Below are 20,945 nucleotides of genomic sequence, written 5' to 3' on the forward strand. Positions count from 1 at the left end.
CTTTTGAAGGCTCAGTCCTTCAAGAAAGTCTGGAGGATGTCTTTCACTTTAGAAGGTCCCTTTCCTGCTATTGAGCTTGCTGGGGGCATTTCAGACAGAGTGGATGTCAACCCTGTTCCATGTGTTGGAAAGAGCATATGAGGATGGCAGGGTGTCTGTCAGGGATTCCTGAGACAGGCTCTGAGAGTCAGTGACACCTTGGGTCTTTTATTTCTGGGTACTCAGAGGCCTGGGGGTCTGGCTGAACTGCTCACAAGTTCTCTACTGGGAAACTTCTCAACTGGAGGGAAGGAACATAAAATTCACTGCAGGGACTTTTCCAATATTTACCATTTCCTCCTTCCATACTGCCACTCATCACTTGAGATTCATTGCGCTAATTCCCAGTGACCAGGCAGGGAATTCGGATGACCTAACACCTGGTTGCCTTTCCTCCACCTCCATTTGCACTTTTCCTTTGTCACAACAGCAACTCCAGTGCTGGGACCGAATATGACCATGAATCCTGGTGCCTCCACATCTCCTTTCACTGCACTGCCCTTTCCCCAGCCCACTCTCGCACACCCACGCCAAACACCCTGGGAGCAGGACCCACTAACCGTTATGACTTTATCATGCCCTCACCCTGCACTGCATGTCACTGTTCCAGTGTTCCTATTCCCTGTTGACGGTGCTTTTCTAAAGGCAGAAAGAATGTGCTTGTCTTCACTTGGACTAGGACATTTACACAAAACAACAATAATATTTCTATCTGCTATCATTTGCTGAATATTTCATGCAAGATTTTTCTCAGTGATTGTTAAAGATATAGTTAAATGTCAAAATTATCTAATGATTTAGAGACCATTCCCATTGTACATATGGGGAACAATTCATCCAAGGTCACGAGTCAGTAAGAGGAAGCCAGGAGGTTGGTTCCAAAAGAAAAAAAAAAAAGCCAGTGTTGTTGGGTTAATTCTGACTCATGGCGATCCCATGCATTTCACAACAATGTTCCATGGGGTATTTAGTGGTTGAGTTTCTTAAGGAGATCACTGGACATTTGTTTCAGGAAGCCTCTGTGTAGGCTCAAACTACCAACCTTTTGATCGCTAGCCAGCTCCTTATTCCTTTGTGCCGGGGACTCCCCATGTTTTCAAATTGTATAGACTTTTACTGTTACAAATCAGGCATTGACACAGTTAAAAAAAAAGAATTCTTTCCGTTACAGTTCATTTCCTCTGAAGTGTAATTTGCGTGCAATGGAACTTGCCCATTTCAATTTATAATTTAGTGAACTTCAGGAATTTTAAATATCATCGTGTAACCATCTTCTCAACCAACATTTAGAGCATGGATTCAGATTCTGCTTCAACTCCCTGTTGTCTTTCAGGTACTTAGTGAGGAACAGCTTCAGAGTCTGCTGATTTTGGCAGTCACCATTCGGAGGCCACAGGGTAGAGCTGGTGAGAAGCCCCTGAGGACTTCTTATATTTTTGAACAGGAAGGGGATTGACATCTGTCTCTGTGATGAGACCTCTTTACCCATGGTCTCATTAAATGGCTGTGTGGGGAGTTCTTATTATAAAAAGGCACCTCCACACTATAGATGAGCACTGTGATGTTGGGAAAGTAGCTTCATTCAGAGAACATGCCGGCCCTGCCCATCTCCCAAAACTGTGATGCTATGGACTCTGCTACCTTGACCCTCCTTGTGCCCTTGATGGCAGCCAGGGACATGCCGGCCCTGCCCATCTCCCAAAACTGTGATGCTATGGACTCTGCTACCTTGACCCTCCTTGTGCCCTTGATGGCAGCCAGGGCACAGCCAAGCATGTTTCACTTTTCTCCATCGTAGGAGGACTTGGTTCTTCAGGGTACATTCTCTCTCCAACCCATGACATAAACCTCACAAAAATGAGCCCCAGATCTCCCAGCTCTGTTCATCACCAGCCCTTCCGGCAATCTCCTTCATGCCATCTTAATGTGGAATTTTCAGTCCTGGGTCGAGATGCTGAGAATCTCCTATTCCTCTCTCCTAAATCCCAGAATTCATGTCTTACCACTTACAAATTCAGTAAAACAGAGAAAAAGAAACACGCAAGAACTCAAAAACATCTACCAAGTCTGTATAACAGAAATATTGCAAACACACAGGGCTCTGAATATACAAAACAATTTTAGAAAAGAAGAAGAAAGTATGGGGCTCACACTTCAAGATTTAAAGTATCACTACAAACACACAGTAAACAAAACAGTTTTGTACTGGCATTAGGATAGACATAGAGACTAAAGGAATAGGGTGCCCAGAAATGAATTCATACATCTTTGCCCAATTTGTTTCAACAATGATGCAAGCCCATTCCATGGGCAAAGAATAGTCCCTTCAACAAATGATGCTGGAACAACTGGATCTCCATATTTAAAAGTATGAAGTTGGACACATACTCTACATCAAATACAAAAATTAACTCTAAAAGGATCGATGACCTGAATATGAGAGCTAAAACCATAAAACCCTTAGAAATATAACCCAGGGTTATATTTTAGGGTTTTTGTCCCACATTTTCGTAGATGTGACACAGGAAACAATAGATAAATTTCTCTCGGTGAAAATTTAAATATTTTGTGCAACAATGAGCATTATCAAGAAAGTGAAGACAACTACTGATTGTGAGAACGTACTCGGAATCTCTACTCTGTTTAAAGGTTTCATATCCAGATACATAGACTGCCTGAGCTAAATACAAAAACACCAACAATCTATCTTAAAAATGGACAAAAGGCGTTAAGGCATTATTCCAAAGAAAATATACAAATGGCCAGTAAGCACATGAAAAGATGTTCAACGTTATTAGTCAGAGAGGTATCATTCCTTACCACATCGATGGATGTTGCCAGAATAAAAACGAACAAACAAGGAAAAAAAAAAAGATTTGGTGAGGACGTGAACAAACTGGGAGTGCATTGCTACTGGGGATATGACGTGCTGCAGCCACTGTAAAATACAGTTTGGTGGATCCTCAAATAATTTAACATAGAATTATCATATGACCTTGTTATTCCACTCCCAGGCATGTACACAAATGAACTGAAAGTAAGGAACCAGGTACTTGGACACTCATGTTCATTGTAGCATTATTCACTGAATGAAAAAGGTGGAAACAACCCAAGTGTCCATCAAAAGATGATTGGATAAGCAAAACATGACAAATAGGTACATGCAATATTATGCAGTGACAAGAGCAGTGGAGTTCTGTTACTTGCAATAAATGGATGAACCTTGAAAACATTGTTCTGTGTGAAATAACTGAAATCCCAAGAACAATTATTGCTTGATCCCGCTTACAGGAAAATCTACAACACACAAAGATATAGAGCAGATTAATGGCTAGGAGAACTGAAGGCACAAAGCATAGGGAGTCACTGCTAAAAACAAAGCAACAAGAAAAAGAATATTCAAAACCAAAGGAAAAGAAACCTATGAAACCTAGCATGAATTATTAAATATCGTATTTAAAATACATGGTATTTTACAATATAAAAGGAGGCCAACCACCATTCCGCCAAAAAAAGAGTACATAATTACTACAAAGTACAGTTGTCATGTTGGGAATAATGCTATACTGAACATATAAAGCAGACTGGCCAGGCTACAAGGGATCCATTTGTAGTACAGAGAAGTTACTTGATTATTCCAGGAAAGAGGTGTCAGTACACTTTTAAGCGGTAGAATCCACCAAAAGAAAAGAGAGTCGCCATAAGGTGCAGAAGTCCTTGAGTGGGTACAAGTAAGGTAGGAGGCCTATGTGGAGTCAACTGGGGTCCATCATGGTCACATGACACCCTCTGGTGTGTTTGATGTTGCACACGACATGGGGGAAAATAAAGAAGGTCAGATCACCCTATCAGAAAAAGAGGACACTGAGATGAAACCCGCAGGATTGGCTTTCTGGATTTGAAGTTATTAGGACCAGAGTCTCATAGAACATCTTGGCATGATATGGTTCATAAAGTTATGTTTTATATCCTCATTTGCTGAGTAGTGTTTGTGGTTTTCAAAGCTTGTGAGTGGCCTTCTATGATACAACTATTGTTCTCTACTCATCTGCAGCAAAAGACAATGTAGAAAACCGAAGACTCAAAGGAGAAACTTGCCTACAAGACAAACAAAGTCTACACAAACCTCGAGCTAATCTATTCTGAGGCCAGAAGAACTAGATGGTGCCCAGATACCACTACCATCCCTTTTGATCAGGGCCACAATAGATGGATTCTGATAGCATGGGAGATAAATGTGGCACAGAATTTCAACTCATTTAAAAAAAATTGGGGGGGACCAAGATGGCTGACTAGGTGGAAGCTCCAGCTGACCCCTCTTGCAAAAGATTCAGAAAAACAAGTGAAGCAATTACGTACATGGCAATCTAGGAACGCTGACCATCAAACTGAGAACTAGGGAATTGACCTGAGTGACAGGGAAGTGAGAATCCACGCGCTGAAGGAAGGAGCAGTCCCGGAGTCAGGCTAGCTCCTCCCCAGCCCTGAGCCCTCAGGGGAATGAGAAACCGCTCGCTGAAGAAGCGACCAGTTCCAGGGCCGGGCAAGCCACGTCCCAGACCTGAACCCTTGCGGAGTCTTGGAAGCAGAGCTATGGAGATGATCGTGGCTTCCTGAGACAAGGCAAGCAAGGTTGCAGTGCTAACCCCCTGGGCAATCTCCGCAGGGACCTAGCCAGCACACACAGGCTACACACTCCTCCGGAGTCTCAGATAAAACAGTCCTCATGAAACAAGAGAAGTAAGTTTATCTAATTTTTTTTTATCTATCTGATCCCTCCCCTCCCTGCCCCAGGCTGCTTCATTAACATTGGAATTCCCTGGGCCAGAGATTGAAGTGCTTTGCAGGTTTTTTTTTTTCTTTTCTAACCCATCCTGGCCTGGAAAAGCAGCAACTAACAATCAGGTGAAAAATCCTTTCCTGATTTCTCTAAACTGGAATAGCATTACAGAACAAGCACCATCCAGGTATAAGAGATCCACAGGCTTTGGCTTTCACCCCTACCTGGAACCAGGTGGCTATTTTAATGCAAAGGCAATTCTTTTAGAGATCAGCTGTAATTGTTGTAGCTGACCAGTGGGAAGGCAAGTTTTGGACCACTCTACCTATTAAACAGAGAGCTCACTGATCTGTAGCATGGAACTGAGGGCTGAGGTTCCATCCACACCACCTAACCAGCTGCTAAAGGGGTCAGAGGATAGCAATGCCTACCAATTTTTAGAGGTACAAGCATTGGGTGCCTAAGGTACAGCTGCAGAGCCCACCTACCAAAGTGCTTTAGGAATAGAGACACACCTACCTCACTGGCACTTGGGGGAAGGCTGTCAGCACCCTGCCCTCCTCAGAGTGTGACCCCCTGCTGTTACAAGAAACCGGTACATACAACCATCACCACTACTCCTCTAAGTCAGTAGCAGAGAGCCTACACCACACACTAGCTGACCCACTATCAGAACACCTGAGCTGATTCGATTCAAGAATAGTGAATAGATACATATGCTCATATACTGGGTAACAGCTCAAACCAGCTGGTAACAGGAATAAGCAATTCAAAGGCTCCAATAATTAAGTTAGCTCACTCTAGTAGCCCATCTGTGTGTATTGAAACAAAACAAAACAAGAAGATAAGACACAGTAAGCAAATATAAAATAAATCATTACAATAACTTATAGATGGCTCGGAGACAGCAGTCGATATCAAATCACATAAAGAAGCAGACCATGATTGCTTCTACAAACCCCCAAATCAAAGAATCAAAATCTTTCCCAAATGAAGATACATTCCTGGAGTTGCCAGATATAAAAATAAAACACGAATATACAGAATGCTTCAAGACATCAGGGATGACCTCAGAAATGAAATAAGGCAATCTACAGAAAAAGCCAAGGAACACACAGATAAAGCAGTTGAAGAAATCAAAAAGATTATTCAAGAACATAGTGAAAAATTAATAAGCTGCAAGAATCCATAGAGAGACAGCATTCAGAAATCCAAAAGATTACCAATAAAATTACATAATTGGACAACTCAGTAGGAAGTCAGAGGAGCGGAATCGAGGAATTAGTTTGCAGAGTGGGGGAGTTGGAAAATAAGTCAATTGATACCAATATAATTGAAGAAAAATCAGATAAAAGAATTAAAAAAAATGAAGAACCCCTAAGAATCATGTGGGACTCTATCAAGAAGAATAACTTGTATGTGACTGGAGTTCCAGAAAAGGGAGGGATAACAGAAAATACAGAGCGAATAGTTGAAGATCTGTTGGCAGAAAACTTCCCTGGCATTGCGAAAGATGAAAAGATATATATCCAAAAGTTCATCGAACCCCATACAAGACAGATCCCAAAAGAAAATCACCAAGATATATTGTCACCAAATGTGCCCAAACCAAAGATAAACAGAAAATTTTAAAAGCAGCCAGGGATAAACGAAAAGTAACCTACAAAGGGCAATCAATAAGAATAAGTTCAGACTACTCAGCAGAAACCATGCAGGCAAGAAGGCAATGGGATGACATATATAGAGCTCTGAAGGAGAAAAACTGCCAGCCAAGAATCATATATCCAGCAAAACTCTCTCTGAAATAAAAAGGTGAAATTAAGACATTTACAGATAAACACAAGCTTAGAGAAGTTGCAAAAACCAAACCAAAGCTATAAGAATTACTAAAGAAAATTATTTGGTCAGAAAATCAATGATATCAGATACCAACACAACACAAGGTCACAAAACAGAACATCCTGATATCAACTCAGATAGGTATATCACAAACACAAAATAAAATTAATTATAAAAAAAGATCAAAACAGGGAACCATTGATGTCATTACGTAAAAGATTACAATAATCAAAAAAGAGGGACTGAATACAGGAGGCATAGATCTTCCATATGGAGAGGAAACCAAGGCGATATAGGATGATTCAAGTTAGGTTTTTACTTACAGACATAGGGGTAAATATTAAGGTAACCACAAAGAGGTCTAACAATTCCATACTTCAAAATAAAAACCAAGATAACCATAAAAACTCAGCAAAAATAAATTCAACTACTATGAAAATGAGGAACACACAATTTACAAAGAAAAACTTCTCAGCACAAAAAAAGGAAGTGGAAAAATGAAATAGTCAACAACATACAGAAAAAAGCATCAAAATGACAGCACTAAACTCACACTTATCTATAATTATGCTGAATGTAAATGGCTTAAGTGCACCAATAAAGAGACAGAGAGCCACAGACTGGATAAAAAAAAAATGATGCATCTATATGCTGCCTACAAGAGACATGCCTTAGACTTAGAGACACAAATAAACTAAAACTCAAAGGATGGAAAAAATATGTCAGGCAAACAACAATCAAAAAAGAGCAGGAGTGGCAATATCAATTCCTGACCAATTAGACTTTAAATTTAAATCCACCACAAACGATAAAAAAGGACACTACATAATGATTAAAGGGACAATTTACCAGGGAGATATAACCATATTAAATATTTATGCACCCAATGACAAGGCTGCAAGATACATAAAACAAACTCTAACAGAATTGACAAGTGAGATTAGACACCTTCACAATTATAGTAGGAGACCTCAAAACACCACTTTCAATGAAGGACAGGACATCGAGTAAGAAGCTGAACAAAAACACCGAAGATCTAATTGCCACAATCAACTAACTGGATCTCATAAACTTATACAGAACACTCCACCCAACAGCTGCAAAGTATACTTTCTTTTCTAGTGTACGTGGAACATTCTCTAGAATAGACCACATATTAGGTCATAAAGCAAACCTGTACAGAATCCAGAACATTGAAATATTACAAAGCATCTTCTCAGAGCATAAGGCCATAAAAGTAGAAATCAATAACAGAAAAACCAGGGAAAAGAAATCAAATATTGGAAACTGAACAATACCCTGCTCAAAAACGGCTGGGTTATACAATACATTAAGGAGGGACTAAAGAAATTCATAGGATACAACGCAACTTAAAACACTTCCTATCAAAACCTTTGGGACACAGCTAAAGCAGTGCTCAGAGGTCAATTTATATCAATTAATGCACACATATAAAGAGAAGAAAGAGCCAAAATCAAAGAACTGTCCCTACAACTTGAACAAATAGAGAGCAACAAAAGAAACCTTCAGGGACCAGGAGAAAAAAATAATAAAAATTATAACATAATTGAATGAATTAGAGAACAGAAAAACAATCGAAAGAGTTAACAAGCCCAAAAGCTGGTTCTTTGAAAAAATCAACAAAATTGAAAACCATTGGCCAGGCTGACTAAAGAAATACAGGAAAGGAAATAAATAACCCAAAAAAGAAATGAGATGGGCCATATCACAACAGATACAACTGAAATTAAAAGAATCCTATCAGATTACTATGAAAAATTGTACTCTAACAAATTTGAAAACCCAGAAGAAATAGATGAATTCCTAGAAACACACTAACTACCTAAGCTAACACAAACAGAAGTAGAACAACTGAATAGATCCATAACAAAAAAGAGATTGAAAATCAAAAAACTCCCCCCCCCCAAAAAAAACCCCTGGTCCTGACGGCTTCACTGCAGAGTTCTACCAAACTTTCAGAGAAGACTTAACACCACTACTACTAAAGGTATTTCAAAGCATAGAAAAGGATGGAATACTCCCTAACTTATTCTATGAAGCCAGCATATCCCTGATACCAAAACCAGCTAAAGACAACACACACAAAAAAAGAAAATTACAGACCTATATCCTTCATGAACATAGATGCAAAATCCTCAACAAAATTCTAGCCAATAGAATTCAACAACATATCTAAAAAATAATCGACCTCAACCAACTGGGATTTATACCAGTTATGCAAGGATGGATCAATATTAGAAAAACAATTAGTGTAATCCACCATATAAATAAAACAAAATACAAGGACCACTTGATTTTATGAATTGATGCAGAAAAGGCATTTGACAAAGTCCAGCACCCATTCATGATACAAACTTTCAACAAAATAGGAGTAGAAGGAAAACTCCTCAGCATAATAAAGGGCATTTATACAAAACCAACAGCCAACATCATCCTTAATGGAGACATTCTAAAAACATCCCCCTTAAGAATGGGAAACAGACAAGGGTGCCCCTTATCACCACTCTTATTCAACATTGTGCTGGAGGTCCTAGCCAGAGCAATTAGGCTGGATAAAGAAATGAAGGGCACCCAGATTGGTAAGGAAGAAGTAAAAATATGTCTGTTTGCAGATGACATGATCTTATACACAGAAAACCCTAAAGAATCCTCAAGAAAACTACTGAAACTAATAGTTCAGCAGAGTATCAGATTATAAGATAAACATACAAAAATCACTTGGATTCCTCTACATCAACGAAAAGAAGATCAAAGAGGAAATCATCAAATCAATACCATTCACAGTAGCCCCAAAGAAGATAAAATACTTAGGAATAAATCTAACCAGAAAAGTAAAAGGCCTATACAAAGAAAACGACAAGGTACTACTACAAGAAACCAAAAGGGACATAAGTAAGTGGAAAAACATACCTTGCTCATGGATAGGAAGACTTAACATTGTAAAAATGTCTATTCTACTAAAAGCCATCTATATATACAATGCAATTCTGATCCAAATTCCAGCGGCATTTTTTAATGAGATGGAGAAACAAATCACCAACTTCATATGGAAGGGAAAGAAACCCTGGATAAGTAAAGCATTGCTGGAAAAGAAGAAGAAAGTGGGAGGCCTCACTCCACCTGATTTTAGAACCTATTATACAGCCACAGTAGTTAAAAGAGCCTGGTACAACAACAGACACATAGACCAATGGAACAGAATTGAGAACCCAGATATAAATCCATCCACATACGAGCAGTTGATATTTGACAAAGGCCCAGTGTCAGTTAATTGGGGAAAAGACAGTCTTTTTAACAAATGATGCTGGAATGATTCTGGCATAACTGGATATCCACGTGCAAAAAAAAGGAAACCAGACCCATACCTCACACCATGCACAAAAACTAACTCCAAATGGATCAAAGACCTAAACATAAAGCCTAAAACGATAAAGATCATGGAAGAAAAAATAGAGACAACGTTAGGAGCCCTAATACATGGCATAAACTGAATACAAAACATTACTAAAAAAACTGAAGAGAAGCCAGATAACTGGAAACTAATAATAATCAAACACCTATGCTCATCTAAAGACTTCACCAAAAGAGTGAAAAGACCACCTAGAGATTGGGAAAGAATTTTCAGCTATGACATCTCCGACCAGAACCTGATCTCTAAAGTCTACATGATTCTGCTAAGACTCAACCACAAAAAGGCAAACAACCCAATTAAAAATGGGAAAACGATATGAAGAGACACTTCACTAAAGACGACATTCAGGCAGCTAACAGATACATGAGGAAGTGCTCTCGATCATTAGCCATTAGAGAAATGCAAATCAAAACTACAATGAGATTCCATCTCACTCCAACAAGGCTGGCATTAATCCAAAAACACAAAATAATAAATGTTGGAGAGGCTGTGGAGAGATTGCAACACTTATACACTGCTGGGGGGAATGTGAAATGGTACAACCACTTTGGAAATCTATTCGGCGCTTCCTTAAAAAGCTAAAAATAGAACCATGATAGGACCCAGCAATCCCACTCCTCGGAATATATCCTAGAGAAATAAGAGCCTTTACACTAACAGGTATATGCACACCCATGTTTATTGCAGCACTATTTACAATAGCAAAAAAATGGAAGCAACCAAGGTACCCATCAAAGGATGAATGGATAAATAAATTATGGTATATTCACACAATGGAATACTACGCATCAATAGAGAACCGTGAGGAATCTGTGAAACATTTCATAACATGGAGGAACCTGGAAGGCATTATGCTGAGTGAAATTAGTCAGTTGCAAAAGGACAAATATTGTTTAAGACCACTATTATAAGATCTTGAGAAATAGTTTAAACTGAGAAAATGCATTGTTTAGCGGTTATAAGAGGAGGGAGGGAGGGAGGGTGGGAGAGGGATATTTACTACTTAGATAGTAGATAAGAACTACTTTAGGTGAAGGGAAGGACAACAGTCAATACAGTGGACGTCAGCACAACTGGACTAAACCAAAAGCAAAGAAGTTTCCTGAATAAACTGAATGCTTCAAAGGTTAGTGAAGCAGGGGCAGGGGTTTGGGGACCATGGTTTCAGGGGACATCTAAGTCCCTGGGCATAATAAAATCCATTAAGAAAACATTCTGCATCCCACTTTGAAGAGTGGCTTCTGGGATCTTAAATGCTAGCAAGCAGCCATCTAAGATGCATCAATGAGTCTCAACCCACCTGGATCAAAGGATAATGAAGAACACCAAGGACAAAAGGTAATTACAAGCCCAAGAGACAGAAAGGGCTACATGAACCAGAGACTACATTATCCTGAGACCAGAAGATCTAGATGGTGCCCGGCCACAACTGATGACTGCCCTGACAGGGAATACAATGGAGGACCCCTGAGGGCGCAGGGGAACAGTGGCATGCAGACCCCAAATTCTCATAAGGGCCCCGATGATCATGGTCCCCAGAACTTCTGTTGGCCCAGGACAGGAACCATTCCTGAAGCCAGCTCGTCGGACATGGATTGGACTGGACAATGGGTAGTAGAGGGATGTTGGTGAGGAGCGAGCTACTTGGATCAGGTGGACACTTGAGACTATGTTGGCACCTCCTGACTGGTGGGGAGATGGGAGGGTAGAGGGTCTTAGAAGCTTGTGAAATGAACACGTAAAAAGAGAGTGGAAGGAGGGAGCAGGCTGTCTCATTAGGGGGGAGAGTAATTGGGGGTATGTAGCAAGGTGTATAGGAAACCCTGGTGGAGTAGTGGTTAAGTGCTACAGCTGCTAACCAAAAGGTCAGTGGGTATTATAAGATCTTGAGAAATAGTATAAACTGAGAAGAACACATACTTTTGTGGTTACGAGGGGGGGAGGGAGGGAGGGAGAGGTTTTTTTACTGATTAATTAGCAGATAAGAACTGCTTTAGGTGAAGGGAAGGAGAATACTCAATACATGGAAGGTCAGCTCAATTGGACTGGACCAAAAGCAAAGAAGTTTCCGGGATAAAATGAAGGCTTCAAAGGTCAGCGGAGCAAGGGCGGGGGTTTGGGAACCATGGTTTAAGGGGACTCCTAAGTCAATTGGCAAAATAATTCTAGTATGAAAACATTCTGCATCCCACTTTGAAATGTGGCATCTGGGATCTTAAATGCTAACAAGCGGCCATCTAAGATGCATCAATTGGTCTCGACCCACCTGGATCAAAGGAAAATGAAGAACACCAAGGTCACACGATAACTAAGAGCCCAAGAGACAGAAAGGGCCACATGAACCAGAGACCGACATCATTCTGAGACCAGAAGAACTAGTTGGTGCCTGGCCACAATCGATGACTGCCCTGACAGGGAGCACAACAGAGAACCCCTGAGGGAGCAGGAGATCAGTGGGATGCAGACCCCAAATTCTCATAAAAAGACCAGACTTAATGGTCTGACTGAGACTAGAGGAATCCCGGTGGTCATGGTCCCCAAACCTTCTGTTGGCACAGGACAGGAACCATTCCCGAAGGCAACTCATCAGACATGAAAGGGACTGGACAGCGGGTGGGAGAGAGACACTGATGAAGAGGGAGCTAATTATATCAGGTGGACACTTGAGACTGTGTTGGCATCTCCTGTCTGGAGGGGGGATGGGAGGATAGAGAGAGTGGGAAGCTGGCAATATTGTCACGAAAGGAGGGACTGGAAAGGCTGACTCATTAGGGGGAGAGCAAGTGGGAGTGTGGAGTAAGATGTATATAAACATACATGTGACAGTCTGACTTGATTTGTAAACGTTCACTTGAAGCTCAATAAAAGTTAATAATAAAAAAAAAAAAGGTCAGTGGGTCGAATCCACCTAGGTGCTCCCTGGGAACTCTATGGGGCAGTTCTTCTTTGCCCTATAGGGTCCCTATGAGTCGGAATCGACTCAATGGCAGTGGGTTTGGTTTTGGTAGCAAGGTGTATATAAGTTTTTATGAGAGAGACTGACTTGATTTGTAAACTTTCTCTCAAAGCAAAATAAAAATTAAATAAATATATATATTTATCATCAAATACAGAAAAAGAGGGGGGCTTACTGGACTGGTTCACACTTGAGGACTCCCTGAAATCACTGCTTTGAGATACTCTTCAAACTTTGAACTGAAACTAATGCCAGTAGCTAAATAACAGATTGCCTCACAAAATAATGAATACCTCTCATAAGTAATGTGCCGCTTAAAAAAAATCATCTATATGAGAGCAAATGGTAAACAATTACTTTAAAACAAAGATGAGAATGTAAGAGTCAGGGAAATTAGATTATTGGAAGCTTGCAATTGCCTATCTAGGATACAACTGTTGGTCTCTACTCATCCAGAACAAAAGAAAGAAAGAAACCAAAGGCTCAAAGAAGAAACTAGTCTACAAGACAAATAGTCTACACGAGCCATGACCTCATCTACCTTGAAACCAAAAAAAAACTAGATGGTGCCCGGCTACCACCTCCGACCATTCTGATCAGGGCCACAGTAGATGGACCCTGATAGTATGGGACAAAAATGTGGAATAGAACCTCAAATCCATAAAAAACTAAGCAAAAACCAGACTTACTCGACTGGATGAGACTGGAGGACTACTGTCCTGAGATACTCTTTAAACCTTGAACTGAAACTAGACCCTGAGGTTATCTTTTAGCTAAATAATAGATAGGCTCCTAAAATAAAGAATACCACCCATGACTACTGTGATCCTATAAAAAATCGTCTTTATGAGAACAAATAGTCAACAATTACTTTAAAACCAAGGTAAGAATGCAAGGAGGCAGGGCAACTAGATTAATGAAAGTGGAACAACCATAACAGAAATATTGAGAAAGTTCATGAATCATGAAGAATGTACCCAAAGTCACTGAACAATCTGTGCAGAAATTGTTGAATGAGAACCTAAACTGCTATGTAAGCCTTCACTAGAAACATATTATTATACTAAAAAGAGTATTTTCTAATTTCCTTTGTGATTTCTTCCTTGAACCAAGAATTATTTAGAAGTACACTGCTTAATTTTCTACTATTTGGAAAATTTATAGATATTTTATTGTTATTGGTTTCTAATTTCATAGCATTGTGGTCAGATAACATACTCTATGATGCCGATCCTCCTAAATGTATTGAAAGCTGTTCTAGGGCAGTGGCATAGTGGTTAAGGGATGTGGCTGCTAACCAAAAGGTCAGCAGTTTGAATTCACCAGTGGCTCCATGGAAACTTCATGGGGCACTTCTACTCTGTCCGATGGAGTCACTATGAATCAGAATCGACTCAACAGTATAAGGTACTTAAGGTCCCCTGGTGGTACAATGGTTAAGCACTCGGCCGCTAACTGAAGGCTTAGAGGTTCGAATGCACCAGCCACTTTGTAGGAGAAAGATGTGGCAGCCTTCTTCCATAAGACTACAGCCTTGGAAACCCTATGAGGCACTTATACCCAGTACTAGGGTCGCTATGAGTCAAAACTGACTCAATAGCAATGGGTATCTAAAGTCCTTAGGTGGCACAAGAGGTTTGCTTTTGTCTACTAACCTAAAGGTTGGTGGTTCAAATCTACCCAGTGGCACCACAGAAGAAAGGCCTGGCAATCTGCTTCCATAAAGATTAGAGCCAAGAAAACCCTATGAAACAGTTCTACTGTAACACATGGGGTCACTGAGTTAGAATTTGGGTTATACGGTCTAGTTTGATGAATGTTGCATGTATACTTGCAAAGAATTAGACTCTGCAATGGTTAACCTAACCTGCAATTAACCTAATTCCCACTCCATAAATGGCAATTTGGTTAATTTGGTTGATAATGCTATTCAAACCTTTTATATCCTTACTGATTTATCTATGTGTTCTAACAATTAATAAGGAAGAGGTGTTACTATCTCTTTTTGTTTGACTTTCTGTAATTTGAATATGATATGCCTGGGTGCAGATTTTTTCGTATATATCTTGCTTTGTCGCTATGAGTCGGAATCGACCCGACAGCAACGGGTTTTGGTTTTGAATTTATCTTGCTTAGTGTTTTCTGGGCCTACTGGATTTGTAGTTTGGTGTCTGTCAACAATTTTGGAAAATTCTCAGTCCTTACTGCTTCAAGTCTTTCTTCTGTTCCTTTCTCTCTTCTCCTCTTAGTATTCCCATTATGCATATGTTACATGTTTTGTGATTGCCCCACAGTTCCTGGATAGTCCTTTTTTTTCCTCCAATCTTTTTTTCTCTTTGACTTCCAGTTTGAGAATTTGCTACTGAAATATCTTCAAGCTCACTGATTCTTCCCTCAGCTATTTCCAGTCTACTAGTAGGTGCATCAAATGCCTTATTCATTTCTGTTGCAAATTTTGATTTCTCACATTTCCTTATTGTTCACAATTTTTTTGGTTAGACTACTCATCTATTCTTGCATGTTGTCCACTTTTTCCATGAGAGCCCTTAACATATTAGTCATAGTTATTTGAAATCCCCAGTCTGATAATTCTAACACCTCTGGCATTGTCTGAGTCTGCTTGTGATACCTGCCCTTTCTCTTCAGATTGTTTTTTGCTTTATAGTATGCCTTGTAATTTTCTGTTGGAAGTCAGCATGATGTATAGGTAAAAGGAACTGTATTCTTTTGGATGTAAAGTTTTGTTAATGTTCTTGCAGAGGTAAAGTGTGGTGGAAGGGAATGCTTGTATGGAACATAAGTCATATTATGGCACTCTTTTACTTAAACTTTGCCTTTTCTCTCAAAGGAAAAGTCAAAGTCCTTTAAGTGGCTGACAATTCCTACATGATCTGGCTTCCATTACTACTTTGGTATCACCTCCTACTGCATTCTCCCCTTGCTCCATTACAGCCTCACTGGTTTCCTTACTGTTTCTCAAACACATCAGGCATGCTCTTGCCTCAGGACCTTTGTACTTGTGCCCTCTCCTGAAATGGTCTTCCTTCAGCCATTCCCATGGCCTGTGCTCAACTCATATGTCACCTTATCATAGACACCTTCCCTTCCACCCTACATTAAAAGCAATCCTCCTTCCCCCATCTACCTTCTCACCCTCTCCTAGAATTCCCTTTCCTCTTATGCAGCTTCATGTTTTTCTCCAAAGCACATTTCACCATCTTATTTGTCTGTTTATTTACTATCTGTCTTCCTGACAATAGGAGGTATGTTCCATGAAGGCAGAGTCTTGCCGTTTTTCATTCACTGCTGGATACCTACTGCCTAGAACAGTGCCTGGTACATAGCAGCACTCAATAAACATTTGTTGAATAGAATACTAAAGAACAGACTAATCAATGGAAAGACGCAATTATTGGGCAGCACTGAGAACTGGAAAACCTGCTTTAGAGCCTTGATTCTGACTCCATAAAAACTTTCCCAATGACTTCCCCTTTCTGCTTCCCTAGACCTCCTTGCTACAGCCCCATCTCTTTCATAGCCTTTCCAGCTTTCAACCCAATGCTGGAAGTGGCAGTGCCTGAAGCAGATGGTCCACCGGGCACAGGTAGGACACAAAGTGATGGTGCAAGAGCAGGGAAGGCAGCTGCGATAGCTTATCCATATCCATACCTTAGCTTTGGTTGGCTGCACTGAAAAAGAGCCATGTAAATCCTGTAGGATGGCACTAGACAACATAATAGACAATTTGCCATAAATAAGGAAGAGTTCACTGACTCAGCTGATAAGACATTGAGACTCTTCATCTTGGAGTTGTCCACTCATTCAGGCACTGGGCACAATCTTTAGTTCAGAAAGAGGCCATGGTATAAAAGATCTATCTTTGAAAACAGATTGTCTGGGCTCAGATCCTGACTCTGTCACTTACCAACTATGGTATCTTGGAAAATTTGTGTCATCAAACTGGGTCAGTTAACGGATATAATAATATCAATCACGTACAGATTTTGGAAGGATTAAATAAATGTGAAGTGGTAAGTACAGAAACAGGCACAGAGGGAGGGCCCTATGAAAGAGAGCTATTGTTACAATTATTAAATATTACCACCACCACCCCAGTACATACAAACTGAACTTCAGTATTTTCAAGAGTGGGAAAATGAATATACAGAAAAAAAATTATTTTTAATGCTCTTTTAACACAGATATCATCTAAGTCTTCGTAATTTCACCATGTGATGCAAAAAGACCAAAACTGTCTAAAAACCTTTGATGAAGAAAATCCTCTTAATTTCAGAAAGAATGAAATATCTTTATAGTTTTCTTTGTATAAGTCTTTTATATCCCTGGTTAGATTTATTCTTAAGTATTTTATTTTTTTAGGGAATATTATAAATGGTATTGTTTTCCTGATTTCCTTTTCATCATTCTCTTTATTGGTGTATAGGAATCCAACTGATTTTTGTATGTTTATCTTGTATCCTGTGCCTATACTGTATCTTTGTATTAGTTCCAGTAGTTTTCTCATGGAGGCTTTTGTGGTTTCTATGTATAGTATTATATCATCTGCAAAGAGGGAGCATTTCACTTCTTCATTACCAATTTGGATGTCCTTTATTTCTTTTTCTTGCCTTATTGCTCTAGCTACAAGTTCCACCAAAAAGTTAAATATGAGTGGTGATAAAGGGCATCCTTGTCTTGTTCTTTTTCTCAAGGGAAATGTTCTCAGCCTCCCTTCAAGACAACAGGAAGGAAATGAGGCAATATGCAGAACAAGCCAAGGAACACACAGATAAAGTAATTGAGGAAATTAGAAAGATTATTCATGAACATAATGAAAAGTTTAATAAGGTGGAAAAATCCATAGAGAGACAGCAATCAGAAATTCAGAAGATTAACAATAAAATTACAGAATTGGATAACTCAATAGAAAGTCAGAGGAGCAGAATTGAGCAAATAGAAGCTAGAATTTCTGAACTCAAAGATAAATCACTTGGTACTAATATATTTGAAGAAAATCAGATAAAAGAATTTTAAAAAATGAAGAAACCTTAAGACTCATGTGGGACTCTATCAAGAGAAATAACCTACGAGTGATTGGAGCACCAGAACAGGGAGGATAACAGAAAATACAGAGAAAATTGTTGAGGATTTGTTGGCAGAAAACTTCCCTGATATTGTGAAAGATGAGAAGATATCTATCCAAGATGTTCATCGGACTCCACATAAGGTAGATCTTAAAAGGAAGTCACCAAGACATATTATAATCAAGCTTGCCAAAACCAAAGATAGAAACAATTATAAGAGCAGCAAGGGATAAAAGAAAAGTCACCTACAAAGGAGAGCCAATAAGAATAAGCTCGGACTACTCAGCAGAAACCATGCAGGCAAGAAGGTAACGGGATGACATATTTAAAAAATTGAAGGAAAAAAATTGCCTGCCAAGAATCATATATACATCAAAACTGTCTCTTAAATATGAAAGTGAAATTCAGACATTTCCAGATAAACAGAAGTTTAGGGAATTCGTAAAAACCAAACCAAAACTACAAGAAATACTAAAGGGAGTTCTTTGGTTAGAAAATCAATAATATCAGGTATCAACCCAAGACTAGAACACTGGGCAAATCAACCAGAAGTCAACCCAGACAGAGAAATCCAAAAAAACAAAGCAAGATCAAAAAAAAAAAAAAAAAAAACAAAGCCCAACACAGGGTAACAGCAATGTCTCATTGAATCAGTTCTGACTCATAGCAACACTGTGCACTACAGAATGAAACACTGCCCGGGCCTGAGCCATCCTTAACAGTCGTTGTTATGCTTGAGCTCATTGTTGCAGCCACTGTGTCAGTCTACCTCATCGAGGGTCTTTCTCTTTTCTGCTGACTCCCTGCTTTGCCAAGCATGATGTCCTTCTTCAGGGACTGATCCCTCCTGATAACAAGTCCAAAGTACGTAAGACACAGTCTCACCATCCTTGCTTCTAAGGAGCATTCCGGTTGTACTTCTTCTAAGACAGATTTGTTTGTTCTTTTGGCTTTCCATGGTATATTCAATATTCTTCACCAACACCACAATTCAAAGGCATCAATTCTTCTTCGGCCTTCCTTATTCATCATCCAGCTTTTGTGTGCATACGATGTGATTGAAAATACCATGGCTTGCGTCAGGTGCACCTTAGTCTTCAAAGTGACATCTTTGTTTTCGACACTTAAAGAGGTCTTTGCAGCAGATTTGCCCAGTGTCTTTTGATTTCCTGACTGCTGCTTCCATGGCCGTTGATTGCGGATCCAAGTAAAATGAAATCCTTGACAACTTCAATCTGCTTGCAGCCAACCCCTTTGTTACCAGTTTCAGGCACCTGTTCGACCCTGTGAAGCCTGCGCGTGGTGGCCAGGAGCCAGACTGACCACGACTCTCCGGATTTTTACCTCCTATAACTCCAACAGAACAGTTTTTTCTTTCCCAGCTAATGCTGGAACCATCAAGGGAACTCTTCTAAAAGCACCTCGCCAGATTGCTTTCATGGGTGTTGGAAACAGGGGTCAGTGTGTGGACATAAGTGGGCTTCAAGTAGCCTTAGCTGAGTGCCAGTCAGAATTGCCAACGCAGAGTAAAGCTAGCTTCCCTAGCATTCTCAGTGACCCAGACCTCAATTCTTCCATTTTTGGATTTGACAGTTTGGTTGCCTCTCAAAACACAGAAGCTTTAGTCAGTGGACCAAAACCACCTATTGAAACCCATTTTCGGCTAGCGTTTTTCTAACACCTCCACTCCATGTTTGTGAGGATGAGTTGGCATGGCTAAATCCAACGGAGACTGACCATGCAATTCAGTGGGATAAGTCAATGTCTGTTAAGAATAGCACTGGTATAGAGATGAAGCAGATAATGGCCAAAGCCTTCAAATACCCCTTATCTTCTCCTCAACAAACACATTCCTTGGTGAGTTGAAAAAAAATGCAAAACTTGTTTATCATATTGGCCTGACTCCAGCCAATCCTCCTGATCTCGTGGAAGACAAGTCTCTAGCTGCTATAGAAATGTTGCTGAAATTAATGCAGTTGAACCAGATAACCGAGTATTTTTAAGTGCTGGTCAATATCGACATGTCCTTACATTCAATGGAAGTTGTAAATCAGTTAACTACAGCTGTTGATCTACCTCTTGAATTTATCCACCTTTATATATCCAATTGCATCTCTACTTGTGAACAATTTAAGGGTCATTTGGTGCACCTTGTCTGTGTCTTCCTCCAATCCTTGATCTGTAACGAAATTATTAATGTGCAGGTCTTGTTTATAGAAGTTCAGGCATTCTGTATTGAACCCCTTAGGATATGAGAAGCTGCTGATCTTTTCTGGTTGTTGAAGACGTTGGATACTGGGGAAACCCCTTCTGAGACTAAAATGTCAAAGTAATACCTCATCGAAACCACACCAGTCATTGTTCACCCGTACCGTGGTTTAATTTTTAAAACTGTTAAAACCCTGAGTGGATTGCGTGGTGTAGTGCATATAAACAATACTTTATCTACTTAAAGTTTTACTTTCCTGGATGACTTTTTACCTTTAGATGAACTTTTGGTAAGAAATTGAAAAAAATGTGTCTTTTAGGTGTCTTGTTATCCATGGGAGGATCGGTTATCCCAGAAAACTATTATTGCAAAAGAGCAGATAAGCACTAAAGAGCAAAGTGCCTGTTTTTGTTTAAAAGCCACGTTGCAGACTTCTGATAATTCATGAATCCAGTTTTCCTGAGGTTTCAGTGCTAATGTATTTCATGATAGTAAATTAAGATAGTCTTAAAAATTTGTGATCCTGTCCTTGATGTGACATTAGGTGAGTATTTTGAATCCTCAGAGGACCAAGAGAAATCTGGTTCTTGAGCCCAGTTGCACAG

At 39.8% G+C, this 20,945-nt stretch overlaps 1 pseudogene; it reads left to right on the forward strand.

Annotated features, from left to right (window-relative positions):
- The first annotated feature begins 1,630 nt into the window (after window positions 1-1,630).
- Window positions 1,631-20,464, forward strand: LOC126058381 (CCR4-NOT transcription complex subunit 11-like; annotated as a pseudogene).
- The last annotated feature ends 481 nt before the right edge of the window (window positions 20,465-20,945 follow it).

This window comes from Elephas maximus, chromosome 14 (assembly GCF_024166365.1).
Source record: "Elephas maximus indicus isolate mEleMax1 chromosome 14, mEleMax1 primary haplotype, whole genome shotgun sequence".
Taxonomy (NCBI): Eukaryota; Metazoa; Chordata; class Mammalia; order Proboscidea; family Elephantidae; genus Elephas; species Elephas maximus.